At 37.9% G+C, this 20,301-nt stretch overlaps 1 protein-coding gene across 6 annotated transcripts in view; it reads left to right on the forward strand.

Moving 5' to 3' along the window:
- Positions 1-20,301, forward strand: part of NAV3 (neuron navigator 3) — a 593,230-nt gene that overhangs the window by 360,940 nt on the left and 211,989 nt on the right. The gene's annotated exons all lie outside the window — the stretch shown is intronic.

The following is a 20,301-nucleotide window of genomic DNA, read 5'->3' on the forward strand; positions in this document are numbered from 1 at the left end:
GAATCCTAGTCTCCAGTTGTGTAGTTTTCTTTGGTTGATGCTTTTGATTGATTAAATCGTTAAATCTGTCAAAAATTTCAGGTCTGTTAAACATAGGAGTTTGAGTGTTTGGGAACATACCATTTTGATGTGAGATTGTGCATGCATGTGCGTGTATACATGTGTGTGTTTGTATACACACATTGTTTGTCTGCCTTGAGTCTGTGGATGCATGTAGACACAGCTGGTGTGGGGTGCTGACAAACCACTGCAGCTTCCTTTACCTTTCGTTCCTGCTTTTTTCCAGTTTGGAACTATATCAGTCATGATTCACCTAGAGAAGCAGAATCAGTAAGAAAGAGTGCAAGCAGATTTATTTTAAAGAATTGATTCACATGATAATGGGGGCTCGATAGGCAACTCTGAAATCCTGAGGCCAGCCCAGCAGGAAGACAGGCTGACACTCTTAGCAAGAGCTGAAACCGCTATAAACTGGTGGAATTTCGTCTCTCAAGGAGGCCACACTCCCGCTTTTAAGACCTTTCAAGGAGTGAGTCAGGCCTACTATCCTAGTGATAATCTAGGATTATCTCCCTTACTTAAAGTCAACTGCTATGGACTTTAACCACATCCACAAAATGCTTTCACAGCGACACCCAGATTCGTGTTGAGTGGAACTAAATAAACCTAGCTAAGTTGACACATCAAAAAATGATCACAGAACGTAATTAAGTTAACAGGTTTCATGCAAATTACTCATATGTTTCTGATCAATGTTCGGGTTATCAGATCATTAGCTCTATGGCATACATAGCTATGATCATTTTTCTTAAGGAGGGAGAATGTCCAATATGAAAATACTCTTTTATCGTCTACTAAAATATACGCATTGTATCACACATATGTAAATATTTAACTTTTTCCATCTTAGAAGCCAAGCCTAAAACCTAATAATACAGTTTGCCTTGAGTTTGTTTTTGGCAATTAGTATTGACTCAGAAAGCTAACATAAAATTCCAAGATACATCCACAAACCACTTCCCACTTATTGTCAAATATTCAGCAGCTCAGAAATCCCCTGTTCTTTCATCTGTCAACCATCCCTCACTTCATATTAAGCAATATTTCTGTCTCTGTACAACCATGTAAACTCATTTCCTTTGGCAAATTTTACTCATTAGTGAATTATTAATAAAGAAAAATCACAGTTTTACCAAAAAATATGGAGTGTACTACAAAGGCCATGGAATGATAAGAGATAGTTGTTTTTACTAAGTAATGCAGATGTGCTTCTGTTCTTTAAGCTTGTCTTGGTATTTTGTGATGTCATGTGAAATTGAGCAGGAATCAAAGTGAAAAAAACATTCTTTACAGTATAAATTCTTTAGATTTCCTTAAGAATAGAGAAGGAGAAAAAATAAAATATATATTTTAAATTTTTTATTATTAATTGTTTTGGGGGGAGTGGTGGTTGGTAGAAAGAGATCTAGATTTTGAGAACTGCCAGAAATAATATTTCCTAGAGTTTGGTTTAAGCCATTTGAAAGGACAAGAAGCAAGAATAGTAGCTGGAAAAATACAGGAAGTGAAGTGGTATTGTGCAAAGGATGTTGACTCTGGAAGTGAGATGAGATATCATTTGTCATTGCTTTCCCTCACTCTATTTCTGTATCTGCCATGTGGAGTTTCTTGCCCCACATTTCTCAGTGGTTATGACCCGTTGGGGGAAATTTTTTTCTCTTCTTGCTGGATATGCATGGATATTATGAAACTGTATTATGTTTTAAAATATAGACCTATATATAATAGGCATGGTCATTTTATACCATCTTGGGGAGAGCTCTCTTATTTTTTTCAGTGAAAGGTTATGAAAGCATTCTTTTCACCAGTGTCCTTTAATTCTGAGATAGACTCTTAAATAATTTTTTCTTTTGATAAATTGGATTTAATTGCTTTTTTTTGGGGGGGGTAGGTATGCGGGCCTCTCACTGTTGTGGCCTCTCCCGTTGCGGAGCACAGGCTCCGGATGCGCAGGCTCAGCGGCCGTGACTCACGGGCCCAGCCGCTCCGCGGCACGTGGGATCTTCCCGGACCGGGGCACGAACCCGTGTCCCCTGCATCGGCAGGCGGACTCTCAACCACTGCGCCACCAGGGAAGCCCAAGGATTTAATTACTTTTTGGATTGTTAATTTAATAAATTCAGAGTAGTTACTGTACTGAAGGTAGGGTAGTACTTAGTTAGGACATGATAAAGAGGAGCTCCAAGTCTTCATTTTAACAGAATTTATTCTATGTTTTGGAGAATGTTATATTTCAGACATTAATACTTATTTACATTTGTATAGATTTGACATAGTGAAATAGTGTATGAATTATAATCTATGTGAACTTAAATATAACAATGTATCTAAGCATTTTTCAAAGCCTATATTGATAGTATACATAGGAAAGGAATAAGTATCTATACAATAGAACCAAGATAATTAACATGGAAAATAATCTCAATGACACATTACCTTCATTTACATGAGATGAGAGTCATAAATCATGATTTATGAAGCCTTTCTGTTGACTCCAAAGCTCTTCCCAAGTGAATAGCTTAAATGACTGGTGGCTATATTATTCTGGATATTTAGCCAGAAAAATGTTCTTGTATTTTTCTCTGTAGACCTAAAATAATTTTAGTGCACGTTGTTTCATGAGAGTATTTTTGTTTTGTTCTCTTTGTTTATTTAAAGTAAATTGACATAACTCTCTATATTTCCACAATATTTATTTTATACATTAAGAATTGCTAATTTGTTTTGCCCTTTGGAGAATAACCCCAAATGTTTTCAATCAATTTGAACACCTTTCATTTAAACAGACATTTTGATCTAAAGGTTAACAAGTAAAATATACAAGAGAGAAAATAAAATGTGGACCAAGAGACATAGAATGTGGATAACAAACTCTCCTCTTCTGGCTTCTCAGCTTCCTCTCCACTCTTGAGTGTGTGTGTGTGTGTGGGTTTGTGCACATGTGAGCGAGCATGCGTGCCAATGTGTGTCCTGTTCAAGGACTGAAGATCTCCTTGTTAAGAGCTCACCTCTAGAATCAGACTGCCTGCACTTGGATCCCAGTTCCACCACTTCCTAATTGTGTGACCTTGGGCAACTTACCTAACTTCTCTATGCTTCAGGTTCTCATCTGCTAAAAGGGTATAAAAAATGGCATCGATTTCATGAAGTCGTTTTGCGGGTTCAGTGGGTCAGTATCTACAAAACTCTTTGAACATACCCGTTAGATGTCACTCTTTTGCTCAAAGCCCTGCCGTGGTGTCAAATAGGCTAGGCTTGCTCCCCGCTTAGGAAATATGCTGTAGCTGATTCCTTTGCCTGGAATGCTTTTCCTCTGATAGCCACTTGGCTGAATCTCTCACCTCCTGCAAGTCAACTGCTCCAGTGTTGCCTTCTCACTGATGCTGACCTTAACTTCTCTTTTAACACTGCAGTCTGCCCATCCGCACTCCACATCATCGTTGCTGTAGTTTTCCTTCTTTTCTGTAGCTCTAACCCCTCTCTAACCTACAATTTATTTATTATATTCATTGTTTATTATTGCCACTGTGAGGACAGCAGTATTTTTACATTTTAACCACTTCTGTATTTCAAGGGATTAGCCCAGAACCTTACACACAGTACATCCTTAGTAATGATCTCTGAAATGAGTTAAGTAAGAATGAATGAACCTTTATTATAGTTGCTTCTAATTTTAGGTAGGAAAACTTTCTAACATTCACAATTGCAGTGGTACGTCATTTAAAATGAGAATTGTGTGTATTACAAAACTGCTATAATATAGATAAAATGTTCTTGATTCTTGGGTGGCCATGATATTGAACTACAGTTAGTTTCAGAATGATATGTAGTGGAACCATCAGACCTTCTCCAGGTCTGATGGAACCATTTGCTTCCATCCTCATTGATGCATGACTATACACCTCTTTGGTCTTTTACCTATTTATGTAAATATTTTGTTCCCTTTGTTTTCTGGCTGTCATTCATTAATTCACTGCTACCAGTGTTGCTGCCTCTGTGGAGTACCATCCCTTTACCAATATGTGGTTTTTGTTTTGTGGGATAAGAAAGCAGATTACCAAGATCATTAGCATTTTGCTACCACAAAAAGTAATAGGTAACATGAGTGAAGTGTTTGGGCCATGAAATATCATTGATAGCTTAAAGGCTTGCATGTTGATAACTCCTGTCTTCTCTGTCATGTTTGGTTTAGACAACGAAAGAAGGTATCTGATCTAGTATTAAGAAATGATGCCTCTAATTTGCAGCTAGTACAGAGTTTAAAATTTTTAATTAAAGGCTGGTTAAAAAAATGAATGCCACAACTAATCCGACACGGACGTATTATCTTTAAAATGTCCAAATTACTAATTTGTTTTGTTAATAAATAATATTAATACAGAAGTCCTTACCTTGTCAACATAAACTAATATTACAAGGGGAAAAATACTGTTGAAAGACCTATGTTCTGAATTAACCCTAAAATGGCATGGTTGGTGTAAGTTTAGTGATGATATGTGAGGGCAGTCTTGTTCCTTGATCACTGATCTGTTTACCATTTGACTTGAATTATCCACTTGTAGTATGTGTATTAAAATAAAGCTGCGACTCATTCTAAATTTCTTCAGTCTTTCAGCAATCTCAAAAATTTGAACATATTTCATATAAAAAGTAATTTCTCTATTTCAGTGATCTTTGGAAGGACTTTGCATAGGTAAAGTTTAAACATTTTGCTATATTAAAGAATGTTAAGTATCCTGTTTACATTTATTTAATATAAAATATAAAATCAATTTCTTTTATTTTTCTGGCTTTTCATTTTATTTTGAAAAGAGTATATTAAAGGCCCTTTGTCTAACCAACTGGAAAAAATATGAGAACTGTTTTAATATAAAGTACTAAAAATCTTATATAAGAGTTGGGATCATAGTTATTTTCTATAGGCATTAACCAGGAGATGGGGAAAATAGTACTTCTTATTCAAAAAACGAGGTAGACATGAATCCTATAATTTTCAAACTCAGAAAATTTATTTCCATCAGTAAATATGTCATAGACATTCAGGATATTTCTGCTAATCATATTTTCACATATATGTGTTTTGACAGAATTCTACTTGACATGAAAAGTAACAGAAAGTTCAATTTCACCAAAACCGTACACAGTGCCTGGCACATGAGTCCAGTCAGCACTGGGCAGAAATCATGTCATGAATGTCTAATTTTCCTGAGAATATCTAGTAAAGCATTATAGTGAAGGAAAATTATAAAATGAAAATTCATTTTTCTTATGTACTGGTCTGGTTATACATGAGATGTTAGGGTAATAGTATACATAAAAAATGTTTTCTATTTGCTAAAAGTTTTAAAAAAGGAGGTGATTTTCCTTAGAATACAGGCCTTTTAGCTTAATTTTTGTCTACATTATTAAATGATTTCCCATCCCGTTAGTAAATAGTTGGTGAATTGTACCAATCCCAAAACAGTGATTTTTGAATCACATGAACAAGTACTTTTATATTATAGAGAATTAAAACATGTAAAAAAGAAACAAAATGCATGTGAAAGTGTAGGTAAGAAATTACATAGATAGGTGATAGTGTGTTAAAGGCAGTGATAATAAGTCTTTCTCAACTAAAATAAGAGCTATTTGGGGAATTTGGGAGATTATGATCTCCACAGAAAACCATTTGCCCTTCTGCTTTTCATTTTGTAGGAGAAAGCCAAGAATGTGTCCACTTGCTGTGTAGATGAACTTGCTCCTTCCTATAGGACTCACAAGTCAAATTGCAAACTCTCTGGGCATATGCTATTTGAGTGACTTGTCTATTCCCTTTGCATCCCCTTCTCAAGGCTCCCATGACCCCTGCCACACACATTGCTTTTGGAGCCTTCTTCCATGGAGGACATTTGCCTTCCTCTTTTCCAGGAAACATCATTTCCTTCTGGGAGATTCACTCTGAAACTGGGATGGTTTACAGCTTTTCAGCCTGGGGTTATAAATCTTGAGAAGTATATAAGGAAGTTTAATTTAAGATGACAGGAAGGCTCTGGTAATTTAAGCCCTCGTGAACCTGGCTTCAATTAGTTGCTTAATTGAGCTCTGTGTTGTGGCCTATAGTGTGCTCTTCATAAAAGACAGTGAATCAATTAAACTTTAAAGAAAATGAAAGAAACAAAAATGACATTCATGAATCTCCTTTTAAATAACAGGATTTTTTATTCCTAGAGAGAAATAACTGAAGGGAAAGAAATTATTCTTTAATTGACTGATCGAGGAAACCAAGAGAGGGTGTAATACTAAGAGTATGTACACACACATATACACACACTGCTTATGTTCTGTGCTTCTAGTCCATGATTTTAAAAGCTTGACAACCACTCATGGTTCTGTCGTTATGACGAAGCAGCATCTGTATAGTGTTGGTTATTTTAGAGTCAGGCAAATATGGTTTTCAATTCTGCCAACCAATTCCCAGTGATGTGGCATGAGGCAAGTAATTTTAATCTTCTCAAATACCAGGTTTCTTACCTTATATTAGGATAGTGGTAGCCTTCTCAAAAGGGTATTGAGAAGACCACCTGACATAATTTGTGTTTAAAGTTCCTCCTTAGCACAGCCCTTAGCATGTAACAGGAACTCAAACCAGCCACTTTCATCTTTCCTCCTCCCACTTCTAGGTCATATCACATATATAATGAAGTATATTGACCCACATTAAAAACCTCAAGTCAACCTCATCACTGTTCCTTCCTCTCTCACTTTCTCTGATCAATTCTGTCCATTACACTTCTAACTTCTATTAAATACATAAATGTAATTCAAAGTAATAATATCCTTATGATTTAAAAATGACGGCCCAATGCTCAGACCTTCCCAAGCCTGGTCTAGCTACAGAGAGGTAACCCCATTAATTATTTTAGGTATTTCCTATAGTAAGTATTCCCTTATAGCTAAATAAAATACTACTACCACTAATTTTTATTCATTAATTTGATCATTATCTTTTGATGTACACACTCTCCCATCTCTCCCATCCCCCATTAATATATTCAACAAATGTTTATTAAGCACTTAGTGTGTTCCAGGCACTCTTCTAAGCGTTGGAGATACAGCAGAAGACAAAAGAAATCGAAGAATCCTTGCCCTTTTGAAGCTTACATTTAGTGATAGACAAAAAATTAAAACATTAAATATGTACTAGTAATTGGACAACTGATGGTAGAGAGGCATAAATCAGAAAAGGAGAAATAAGATGTGTAGGAGCCATATTTCTGCACATTTCAACAGGCTTCTGGGAAAGTCCTCACTCAGATGATACTGAGCAAAGGGGGTCATAGAACCAGCAATTCCATTCCTGGGTATCTATCCAAAAAAACCCCAAAACACTTATTCGAAAAGATACATGCACCCCAGTGTTCATAGCAGCATTGTTTATAATTGCCAAGATATGCAGGTAACCTAAGTGTCCATCAAGAGATGAAAGGGTAAAGAAGATGTTGTGTGTGTATATATATGTATACACACACACACACACATACACACACACACACTGAAATATTACTCAGCCATAAAAAAGAATGAAATAATGCCATTTCCAACAACATGGATGGACTTGGAGGGTATTATGCTAAGTGAAGTAAGTAAGGCAGAGAAACACAAATACTGCATAATATCACTTACATGTGGAATCTAAAAAAACAAAACAAACTAGTGAATATAAAGAAAAAGGAACAGATCCACAAATGCAGAGAACAAACTAGTGGCTACCAGTGGGCAGAGTGAAGGGGGAAGGGGCAAGATAAGGGTAGGGGATTAAGAGGTACAAGCTACCATGTATAAAATAAATAAGCTACAAGGATATATTGTACAACGCAGGGACTATAGCCAGTATTTTATAATGACTATGATTGGAATATAACCTTTAAAAATTATGAATCACTGTGTTGTACACTTGAAACTTATTGTGTATCAACTACACACTTCAATTTATTTATTTATTTGTTTTAGAAAGCAATTCTAATTTATTGGTTATCTGTTTTAAATAAATACAGCAGTGTGTACATATCAATCCCAAACTCCCAATCAATTCCCCCCCTCCCACCCTTACCCCCTGGGGGAAGTTTGTTCTCCAAGTCTGTTTCTATTTTGTAAATAAGTTCATTTGTATCAATTTTTTTAGATTCTACATATAAGTGATATCATACGACATTTGTCTTTCCCTGTCTGATTTACTTCACTTAGTATGATAATCTCCAGGTCCATCCGTGTTGCTGCACATGGCACTATTTTATTCTTTTTAATGGCTGAGCAATACACTTTGGTTTGAAAAAGAAAGAATAGGCCATAGCTCCTTTAATGATGCTCTAGAGGTATATCAGTCCAGGTAAATTGAGAAACCCCTCTTTGCCGGCATTTTTTTCTTTGATTATTCAGTTATTATAGTTAAAATCGCTTCTTGTTTGTTTGGATGGTTAATTGGTTTGCGTCTGGCCATGGAGTGGTCATCAATAGTAATTGACATGGATGTTCCATTAAGCTCCCTCTTTTTTTTTTTTTTTTTTTTTTTTTTTTCCCCGTACGCGGGCCTCTCACTGTTGTGGCCTCTCCCGTTGCGGAGCACAGGCTCCGGATGCGCAGGCTCAGCGGCCATGGCTCACGGGCCCAGCCGCTCCGCGGCATATGGGATCCTCCCAGACCGGGGCACGAACCCGTATCCCCTGCATCGGCAGGCGGACTCTCAACCACTGCGCCACCAGGGAGGCCCTAAGCTCCCTCTTTTTATATCCCCTTCATCTTATCTGAAATTTCCTAGTCCAGCCTCCCTCATTCTTACATGGAGGCCTCCATGCGTATAGTAGGATGAGGCTTCTGTGTTCATTTTTGATGGAGAACACATGGAGGTTATGTGTTCCACATCAAAAATACTTCATTTAGTTTCAGTTCTCCAAAAGCTGCTGAAGTCTCTTGGTCATTGATGGCCCCTTTTATCTATCATGTTATCCTTTGATGTTGTGAACTTAAACCTTAATTATTGTTTATCAACATGTTACTGGCATCACATTCATTGACAGAACCATTCTTCATTCTGATAACTTTGTTTTTTCTTTTCTTTAACTAAGTAAAAATCAGTTAACTGAGCTTGATTTCTCCAGGTAGAAAATGCAAACATCACAGTTATACTCTATCTTTCCAAGGGAATTGTGAGAATATAATATATATTATAAAGGATTAGACTCACTCCTAATTTAGAGAATTTGACTTGTGCTCTCTGACATAAATGTCTCAATAAAAACAATGGTAAGCCAATGTTTCATAATTTTCTCTTATAATTACCAAATATATGATTCATGTATCATCACAGAGCTGTTACTCAGAATAGCTAATTTGTGATTTATTTCTTTAACATTTTACTCCAGGACATTTTGATATCCTGTTTATATATTTCATGAACATTGTCTCCCAAACACTAGAAATTGTTTGGTTCTATTTGATCTTTACTATTTCTGGGGCACTGTCTTCTCAAATAGAGCACTGATAATGTAGAGTTGATTATTATATCTGCAATTTTATACCATATGAAATTATTGGGTATTAATCTGTTTTCCACTAAAATCTTTCTCAAAGGTTCAACTTATTGTCTTACAATGGAAAAATGCACCTGTCACAAAAACTGTAATAATTTTGTCAGTATGACCCTTGAATATTTTCCTGTCATCAGGTCTACAGAGAAAGACAAATTGTAATCAGGGGATGACTGGGTGAGCATAGAATTGAATTTGGGGGACTTGCATGTTTCTGCAGCTGAGATAGTCTTGCCATTGGTTAAAAGTCCTTCTTCATTACAAAGCGCACTGTCCACATTTGTCTCTTCACACTCCCATTTCCTGTGCTTCTGCTTCTGGCCACACTCATAGCACCCACCCCTTTCTAACTGACTTCTCAGTCTCAAAAGATGTGTAAATAAAATCAGCTTTCTCTCCTTACAAGTGGGGGCAGACTCTAGACCAGAGTCCACCATCAGAGATGTTTTGAGACCCCAGTTACCCCTAAATGATATGAAACTGACTGTCTTAATGATTACATTTGCTTTGGAGTAAATTGAAAGGAGCCCAATTATAAGGACTCTCTAAAATAGACTTTCTTCTAGATCTTCAAACATTTATATAATTATTTTATAAGTATAATAATTAAGTTCATTTTCATGAACATGGGTACTAGGAAATAGTTTAACATAGTCTGTGCTTCCTACAATACTTTTATTTATTTACTTATTTATTTATTTTATTTTTGGCTGCATTGGATCTTCATTGCTGCTGCACACGGGCTTTCTCTAGTTGCGGCAAGCGGGGGCTACTCTTCGTTGTGGTGCGCGGGTTCTCAATGCGGTGGCTTCTCTCGTTGCGGAGCACGGACTCTAGGTGCCCAGGCTTCAGTAGTTGGGGCACACGGGCTCAGTAGTTGTGGCTCGCGGGCTCTAGAGCGTAGGCTCAGTAGTTGTGGTGCACGGACTTAGTTGCTCACGGCATGTGGGATCTTCCCGGACCGGGGCTTGAACCCGTGTCCCCTTACTTTTTAAATCTTCAGGAGTATTAAATAATCCAGATTTTTTCACTCACCAGGGTAGTCTTTGCCAAAGTTTGTTTACATTTTTAGCTTAAAAAATAGTAATAACCTATATGGGAAAATAATCTGAGAGAGAATGGATATATATATGTATATCTAAATCACTTTGTTACACACCTGAAACTAACACAACATTGAAGTCAACTATATCCCAATATAAAATAAAAGTTAAATTAAAAAAATAGTTTTGTCTAGCGGTATTCAGGGTCCAGTTTTTTTTTTTTTTTTTTTTAGCTGTACGCGGGCCTCTCACTGTTGTGGCCTCTCCCGTTGCGGAGCGCAGGCTCAGCGGCCATGGCTCACGGGCCCAGCCGCTCTGCGGCATGTGGGATCCTCCCAGACCGGGGCACGAACCCGTGTCCCCCTGCATCGGCAGGCGGACTCTCAACCACTGTGCCACCAGGGAAGCCCAAGGGTCCAGTTTTTTTAAGGTGGTTGCATTAAAATGGACTTTTAGAATGGAGCACTGAATGCATTGCGATATAATTTTACTCCACACTGAAAGTTGTAAATGGAAAAGATCCATGCAGCAGCATAGTGTTTTGAGCTACATGTAAGTAAAAGCAGTGTGAAAATCTAATTTATGGTAACATTGTGAGAGAAATGTGAGCCTGGTTTCCTGAGTTCTTTATCTTGAAGTTCTCCATTCCTGAAAGAGCATGAGACTTTGATGCAGTAATATCCTAGCCAGGCATCTCCCTCTTTAGTTACTGTTTTGAGATCCCTCAAAAGCAGACCATGCAGGTGGCCTTATTAACTGTCAGTTGAAATTTAAGATAAGACAGAGGTTATAATAGATTTACATGCCATATTTCACTAATGGGATAAGTTATCACAGTAACCTGTCTCACATGTAATCAGGATGATATTTCAGCCACCCAGCTGCTAAAAAGAAACACATGTGGATGAAGGCTAAGCTTCTGACTCATTTATGGATTAGGCAATAACTGTTTTTAGTGAAGTCTCAGCAAAATTTATGTATAGGGACAACATATTTTTATCACATACTCTGATGTGAGTATAGTTGTTACAAAATGTCTGAAATATTTTTGAAGGAGTGTATATAGTTTTAAGGTACAAAAGATATTTTGCAGAAGTGGCCGAACACTTTCCTCTTTTTTAGAGCTATTAGCTTGTCAGTTATCATTTTATAACATTGCACAAGGACCCTACAGAAGGGAAACTGTATATACTAAAGGAAGAATTTGGTTTAAAGAATTATTTAAATACTAATTCTGAAGATACGGTTTTATTTCTAGCAATCATAGGATATATAAGGAAATGTATTTCAATCTATCTCAGCCTTAAAAATTTTAGTGAATATGTTCTACTATCTTCAATGTTTGTTATTTTATATAAAATCCTTAGTTTAAGACTTTCTTCCAATGTACTTAATTATAATACACCTTGGGTAATTTATCCCTAATTTTCTCTCAAGGCATTTTTAGTAAATTTGAAAGGAAATAATTCCTGTCTTCTTCACATACCATCTTACAAAAGAAAAGTAAAATTGGGAGGTAAAAAACTTCCACCAAAATTTATGCCCAAGAAATTTCTTACCTCATATTGTGTAATTTGCTTCTTTGTATTCCTCCTTGGTTCCTTGGGAATAGTGTTGTTAGTAGAACAAATGTGATTTTTTTTTTTTTTTTTTTTTTGCGGTACGCGGGCCTCTCGCTGTTGTGGCCTCTCCCGTTGCGGAGCACAGGCTCCGGACGCGCAGGCTCAGCGGCCATGGCTCACAGGCCCAGCCGCTCTGCGGCATGTGGGATCTTCCCGGACCGGGGCACGAACCCGTGTCCCCTGCATCGGCAGGCGGACCCTCAACCACTGCGCCACCAGGGAAGCCCCAAATGTGATTTTATGATTAAGCATTTTTTCTCTTTCTTTGGGAATCAAGAGTACTAAAGGTGTGACTGTAGAGGGATTCTGTATAGGGATTTCCACTCCTATTTGTGTGATTCCAAGGCTGAAGTTAAGTAGACTGAAGGGAGGAAAGATGGTTGATTCTAAAACAATTTTCTGTAAAATCTCTTAATATAGATGAGGAGTTATAAAAACCTACAGAATATGAAAGATTGCTCTGATAAACATAGTGTATTATCATATTTATATTAAGTACATCCATTTAAAAAATTACTGTTTTGTGCTTATTTTTATGTCTTGATGAACCAGTCACTGTGCGTAGTCCATGAATACCACATGGCTCAATGAAAAACAATATTGTTCTAGTGATCTTCCATATATTACCTTAGAGCACAGGGTTCTTTCTTACCGGTGGTTTGAAAGTTCAGATGTGACCTTTCAACAAATAAAGATTCAGCCCCGCTATGTGCCAGGAATTATGCTAGATGTGCAGCTGAGATCTGGTGATGCTTTAACCTTTTATTTCGCCTTTTATTTCGTCATCTAATAGAGGACCTAGATGTTTAAACAGGTGGTTCAGTGAGGTGTGCTAACTACTTCAACAGAGAGCAAAAGCCCATACAAAGGCACTGGTGAGGAAAATGCCATTTCATTTTCAGGAAACTGCCACTTTTTGGCTGAGCAGAAAGTGAAAGTGGAAATGTGTTCTGGGTATCTCTTGCTGTTTAAAATATATTGGCACAAAACAATAGCGATTTTATTATACTCGTGGATTTTCTGAGCTTAGGAGTCAGACAGGGCGCAGCAGGAATGGCTTGTCTCCACTCCACTATTTCTGCAACCTTCACAGGGAAGGGTGGAATGGTGGGAGTGTCACAGGCTGCCCCAAGGCAAAACACCTGTGGTTGGAGAATCCACTTTTGAGGCGACTTCTTCACTCACGTGTCTGGAACAGTGACTACATATGGCCTCACCAGCATGGCTGTCTCAGGGACATTGTACTGTGACCCAAATGTATTGTGACCCAATAGTTGAAGGACTGACAATTCCACCCAGCTTCAAAGGGAGGGTGGGTGGGATAGAGATCTCACCTTTTAATGACAGGAGCATCAAATAATTGATTGTAGCTCTGGGTTTAAATTGCCACAGGGCATGATGAGAGGGAGGCTAGAAAAGTAGGCAGAGGCCAATTCATGGGGGCTCTGGATGCTCCATCTAGGAGCTGGGAGTTCTTTCTTGAAGGTAAAGGAAGTTGCTTCAGGAATTTCCTTAGCAGAAGGAAAATGAGGCTGCTTATAACTTAGGAACATGACCTTGGTGACAGGGTGGAGAAAAATGTGTTTTGGGGAGAAATGTGAAAGGGTGCAGGTTTGTCATACATTATAGCTATAGAGGCAAGAGTTTGAGCAATTTAGTGTTAATAGGCATGAGGGTGGGACTGCGGAAGCTGGATTTGGGGACTGTTTGGAGGTAAGGGCCAAAGAAATCATCACATTTCTAGTTTTGTTGACTCACTGGTGGTGATGTATTTCAACAAGGGAAAAAATAGTAATGCTGTGGTGGAAACAGATGAGAAGGAGATGCAGAGAAGGAAGTTCAGCTTTGGCCTTCATGAATTTGACATTTCAGTGGGACTTCTAGATGGTGATATCTAATATGAGGCTCTGGAGCCCAGAGGAGTGGTCAGGGCCAGATATATGGACCTGGGAACATCGGCTTAGCAATGTTTTGTTGACTGAAACTATAGAAATGGAAGAGATCACTCAGGAAGAGAGTATAAAGCTAGGGAAGAAAAGGAGGGCTCAGAACAAAACTCTGAAGACTACAAACATTTATGGGTCAAGTGAGCAAACAAGAGAATTCCTTTTGTTGTTTTGCAATATATTCAGAATTATGGAGGCCTGTTTGCTACCTTCTTAAAGGCAAATTATTTTTGTTGTTGTTATAGAGGACTGCCTCAATTGCTGACACATTTTACCCCTGTCTTTCAAATTAGTTGTGACATTTAGAGTGCAAATCTAACACAAAACTGTGGTTGAAATATTAAAGCAAATATACTATAGCATTAAGCATATCAAAACTATATTTTCATCTAATGACTGTATCACAAAACAGAACATTTATGAAATTCTGTATTTGAGATACTTTGGGGATTATGTACAGTTTTGAGAATTGTAGTTTCTGGAAGGCTCATCCTGTGCATGTTGTTTTGGGAATGCTGGTTCTTGGATGTCCTATTGGGGCAATTTTCTGATGATTCTTTATACAATTAGGACCTATAGGGCTTGATATTGTTGACTTTAGAAAACAAGAAGAGTGAGTAGTATCCAGAGAGGTTTGAGGGAGAATAAGACAATTGTATTTGCTTGCACGAAATCGGGTCTCAAAGTAATTATAAACCAGGAGACTGAGCCAGAGTTAAAAGCTCAGGCACTGTCCTGAGATGTCCATGCTTGTGGGTCTTAGAGTAAGAATGTAGTAGCATCAAAAGTGATAGGTGGGGGCTTCCCTGGTGGCACAGTGGTTGAGAGTCCGCCTGCCGATGCAGGGGACACGGGTTCATGCCCCGGTCCGGGAAGATCCCACATGCCGCGGAGCAGCTAGGCCCGTGAGCCATGGCCGCTGAGCCTGCGCGTCCGGAGCCTGTGCTCTGCAACGGAAGAGGTCACAACAGTGAGAGGCCCGCGTACCACAAAAAAAAAATTTTAAAAAATAAAAGTGACAGGTGGGACCAAAGAATGTGGTGTTGAGAAGACAACCAAGCACAGGAGGGCAGGGTAGTTGTAGGAACGTAGGAAGTTATGTTGTAATGAATTCACCAGACTCTTTATAAGCCTCACATGGGGGCTTAGTGAACCCAGCGACTCCCAAACGTACATCTGAATCCCACCGAATTTTCTTTTTAACTGTTCCAGCACTTATTTCTACCAGACACCCTTCTAAGTGATCTACAATTTAATCCTTATAAAAACCTTGAGATAGATAATATTGTCAGCCTTATTTAACCCCTGAGGACACAGGCACAGAGAACAGCTGAGCTAGGATTCAGGTAGAGTATTCAGGCTTGAGAGTCTGTGCTACTAACCAATACATTAGATCTTTACTACTGGCATTTCAATTTAATAATTCACGGAAGATAGATATTTGAATGTACCACTTTTTGCACACTTGCCTAATATTGTTGTGTTTCTTCTTCCAAGGTTGAAGTCAGTTCAGTTTCCATTAAATATCAAATTGTATTTTTTAGGAAGGGTTTTGAGTTGGAATACATGGTCTGAAGGGTTATACTTCTCAGAGTGAAACAGTCATCCCTGCATTCTTAAAACTAATTTTCCCAAATTAAATCGTTCTAGCACATTGCTGATACATGCTGGTGGTCAATAAAAACCTTTTTAATGGTTTATTAATTGGTGGATAACGTCAATCAATATATGCTTATTAGAATAAGTGGGACACAAAACTAAATCAAATTTCTCAATATCTATGTCTGTCTGCCACTTTAAGTACCTTAGGGGTGTGAAGTCAATTTCTTATTAATTTATTCAATATCCAAAACTATTATGTGCTTTAAAAAAGAGCTATTATGATATGACCATAAAGTGATCTTTACTTTATCTCTGCTGTGAAAATGGATTTATTCACCTGTGAATATCCATCTTCCTAGTATTTCCTGTTACTTTATTCACCCTTTGACTAATGACATAACTTAAAAGTGGAGTCTTGATTTTTTTTTCTCTTTTTACACTCTATCAGGGATGTTAAAACTCTTTTTCCTGCCCTCTGTTCCCATGTAACTGTACTGCGCAACCCAAGCCAGAGGCCCCAGAGCCATCTTAGATTTTCCCTTCAAGTCCTATGTCCATGATTATAACTTCTCTCATTAATCATTTACTCTTATTTCCTGTGCCTCTGCCTCCATTCAGGCCCTCATCAAATCTTGCCTGAATTGTAGCAGTGATTTCCTATGTGGTCTCCTGGTTCCAGGCTTGCTAAATATCCCAACCTCTTTCATCCCCCCAATTTCTTCTTTACATATCAAAGAAAAGGTTCTCACTAATCTGGGAATTTATTATTTATTCTGCAGTTTAAACCTTTTGGTATTCTCTGTTGTGGTCATGACAAAGGCTCAATTTCTTAGGAAGTTACTGTGGCTCTCCAACTTTTTACTTGGGCAATTAGTAGTTGTTAAAAGAATATTTTAACTATCATAGGAATTAAATACCAGTTAAGGCAATTCAAATATTAACTGTCTCAACTGAGATTTTTTTTTTTGAAAGAACCTTGATAGTGGCCAATGGAGGTAAAGAATGATAGACGTGTGAGGCTCAGATATTATGTTTTGATGACTTTTAATGACGCACATGTCTTTATATCTGGGTCCAATTTGATTTTTGAAGATGAAAGCTAAGGAATAAGATCATATAATTTTTACTTCTGCATGGAAGTCCACTGCTAGAATAACTACAACAGAAATAGAACCTTCCACAAAAATCTTGCACTGAGCCACTCAAAATCTTCTTAACAATATTTGATGAGAGCATAAGGAAGAGATCGAGTAAGTTTTTACTCTCATTCTAAGTGTTCTGATTAATAAGGGTTGCTGGAATCCTAGCCAAGGATTTTGAGGCTACCACAGGACTCAGCAGAAAAAAGTTCTGTGATTGATTAATTAGTCATGTGTGCAATGAACATGGGAGTGGCAAGTTATAAATAGTATGCCGTAATTTTCTAGCTCTTACTAAAATGTGGCTTAAACATTTAAAAGATAGTGTTTACTTGGAAGATTTTTGAGAATTGCTTGGACATTAAAAGCATCAGACCATTTAAAATTTGTTTTATGGTTTATTTCCTATTTCTACATAAAGTCATCTGTTGGATGAAATTATTTAAAATTCCCTATCTAAATGCTGAAGAGTGTCTATTGAAAGTAGATTTATTTGACACTGGAAGAGATGATACTCTGAAGGCAATATAAAGTTATTATCATATAATGTCTTGGAGATACTCACAAATCCAAAATGCAATGAATAGCAAAGGAAGCATTAAAGTATCACAAGTTGTACTTTGCAAGAAAATGATATGATATAGTAGAACATAGCACAGCTTATAGAATCCAACAGAAGAAAGTTTAAATTTCAGTACTATTATTTATCAGATGTATAACTTGTACAAGTTACTTAATGTTTAAAGGCGGTTTCATATTTTTCAGTCAGGAGTAGGGTATCACCTTTGCAGGACTATTGTGAGGAATAAATGAGAAAATAAAGTAAACTGTCACTTAATAAGGACACAATGAAGACAAGTGTCTTCCTTTAGTATACTTCGGATACTTCCATTCTTAAAACAATTTCCCTTGGTTAAAAGATGGTGATATGACATACCATTTTTTGATAATACTACCCAGTAACTAGCAATCAATAGTTAATTACTGAACACATACCAACCCATGATAGGAACTGAGAATGAAGAAATGAACATACCGTAATTCCTGTCCTGGTGAACAATGCAATCTGTTCAGGAGATAAACATTTACCCTGATACATTTCCATGTTAACCTAATCCTTAGAGATGAATAAAGACCTGGGGACTAATGGGGGACAAAACTAACTCTACAAGACTTGAGAAATGCCTCAAGAAGGAGGTGACACTTGAGCAGGATCTTAAAGCAGAAGTAAGATTTCATAATGTGGGGAAGAGAAGCCAGGGTGTTGCAGATGAAGGAAACCTCATGAGAAAAGCCATGGAGCCGGGGGAGAAGAGGTCTCAGGCCAGAAGCAGAGGTGTGATGACAGTGGAGAACGTGGGATGGAGGACGTGCAGAGGAGATGAAGCTGTAAGAGAGTCTGAGGAGACACATGGAAACACTCAGTAAACCAGATCACAGAGCTTGGACTATATCCTACAGACAGTGGGGAGTCAACAGCAATTTCAAAGAAAGAGATTGGCATCTATTCTTTCTTGGGAAAGTTAGTTCTGTTGACTGTGAGAAGAATGATTGGATTTGGTTGGCAATAAAAAAGGGGTGATAAGAAAGAGACTAGTGGAGGGGCATTATTGGAGTCCATGAGAGAAATGACACAGAGGTAGAAATGGAGTGGGTCATGTCAAAGAAGACAACTCTTCTTTGTTCAATGGAAAAAAAAAAAAGTTGGTGACACTAAATTTAAATAACAAAGTCAAAGAGAGAGAGGTGATTTGAAAGAATAATGAGTTAAGGTTTGAACATTTTGGGGATATCTGGGAGCAATATAGCTGATAGATCCAGGTAGAATATGTAGGAGATAATGAGATACTTAGAAAAGAGGCTCTGAGTTTAGAAATGAGATTGGAGTATAAAATACAGATTTGATATAAAAAGAATGGAGGGATATACTAGCTGATACCTAGGGTTATGGTTTTGAAAATATTCATGGGCATAGTACAAAATTTAGAAGGGGTGATGGTGAGTGGACCTGTGTCTTGGAAGGAGGAGGAGGAGTAACTCAAGAGACAGCTGTTGTGTTAAGAAAGCTAAGTGAGTTGAGGATTTCTAGAGGAAGGAGGGTGTCAGCGCTATCTAAAGCAGCAGCAGCAGAATAGAAAATGAGGCATGGCTTGAGATGTTTAGATTATGCTCTTTGACTTTGGAAACAAGTGTTTTTCTTCCAAGCTTGGACATCTGTGGATGTTCTGTAGAGCACAGCTTTTATTATGCATAGGAATCCTGTTAAAATGCAGATTCTGATTCAGTAGATTTGGGATGAGACCTAATATTCAGTATTTCTAACAAGACCCAGGTGATGCCATTTTGTTCATCTGTAGACAACACCTTGAGTAGTGAGGCTCTGGTGGTTAATAAAAATAGGTGATTGTTGGGCTTCTCTGGTGGCTCAGTGGTTGAGAGTCCGCCTGCCAATGCAGGGGACACGGGTTCATGCCCCAGTCCGGGAAGATCCCACATGCCGCTGGAGCGGCTGGGCCCGTGAGCCATGGCCTCTGAGCCTGTGCGTCCGGAGCCTGTGCTCCGCAACGGGAGAGGCCACAACAGTGAGAGGCCCGTGTACCACAAAAAAAAAAAAAAAAAAAAAAAAAAAATAGGTGATTGCAATTCAGGATCGGTTTACTTTGAGAAGCTTTCTTTCCTTATAATAAATGGATATTACAGTTCTACATGGGGATTTGCACTGAAGCTGTATTGGATAGTTCTGGCAGTTTGGATCCTTCTGTGTATTGAACACCAGATGAGTTTCATCCTTTTTTTTAATTGACTTTCTCTAATCTCCTCCTCTTCCCTTCCATGTTAGGGGAAATAAAAAGCTTTCCCTTGATATTCTACTTTACAGGATAGATGAGAAGATACTTCCTTTAGTAGAACCCACAGTGTGTCTCAAGATATTTATTTTTTTGTGCTTTTGTTTCTGATGCTTTTTGCCACCCATTAGCTAGAAGCATTTTCATTTGACAACATTTCAGGAAAAGAATACATAATCTTCTAACCAGATGTCTGCAAATCCTTAGTTTAGTGGTGTTCTGACTCTATTTATCTACCCCCACTTGCCTCAGAGCTGTGTCTACATGTCCCTTGTGTCTATTTCACTAATAAACTGCTTTGGCTGTACCTACTCACCTGCTTTGTTACTAGCCCATTTGTAAATCTGAAATTAGGGACATGGTATCGCAAGCACTGCGGGGGAAGAAATTTGTTTCTGCTGCGTAGAGAGCCAGGGCCAGGGAAAAAAGGAAGGAAGAAAGAAAGAGAGAGAGAGAGAGAGAGAGAGAGAGAGAGAAAGG

The sequence above is a fragment of the Mesoplodon mirus genome, assembly GCF_964341445.2.
Source record: "Mesoplodon mirus genome assembly, chromosome: 11".
NCBI classification, from domain to species: Eukaryota; Metazoa; Chordata; class Mammalia; order Artiodactyla; family Ziphiidae; genus Mesoplodon; species Mesoplodon mirus.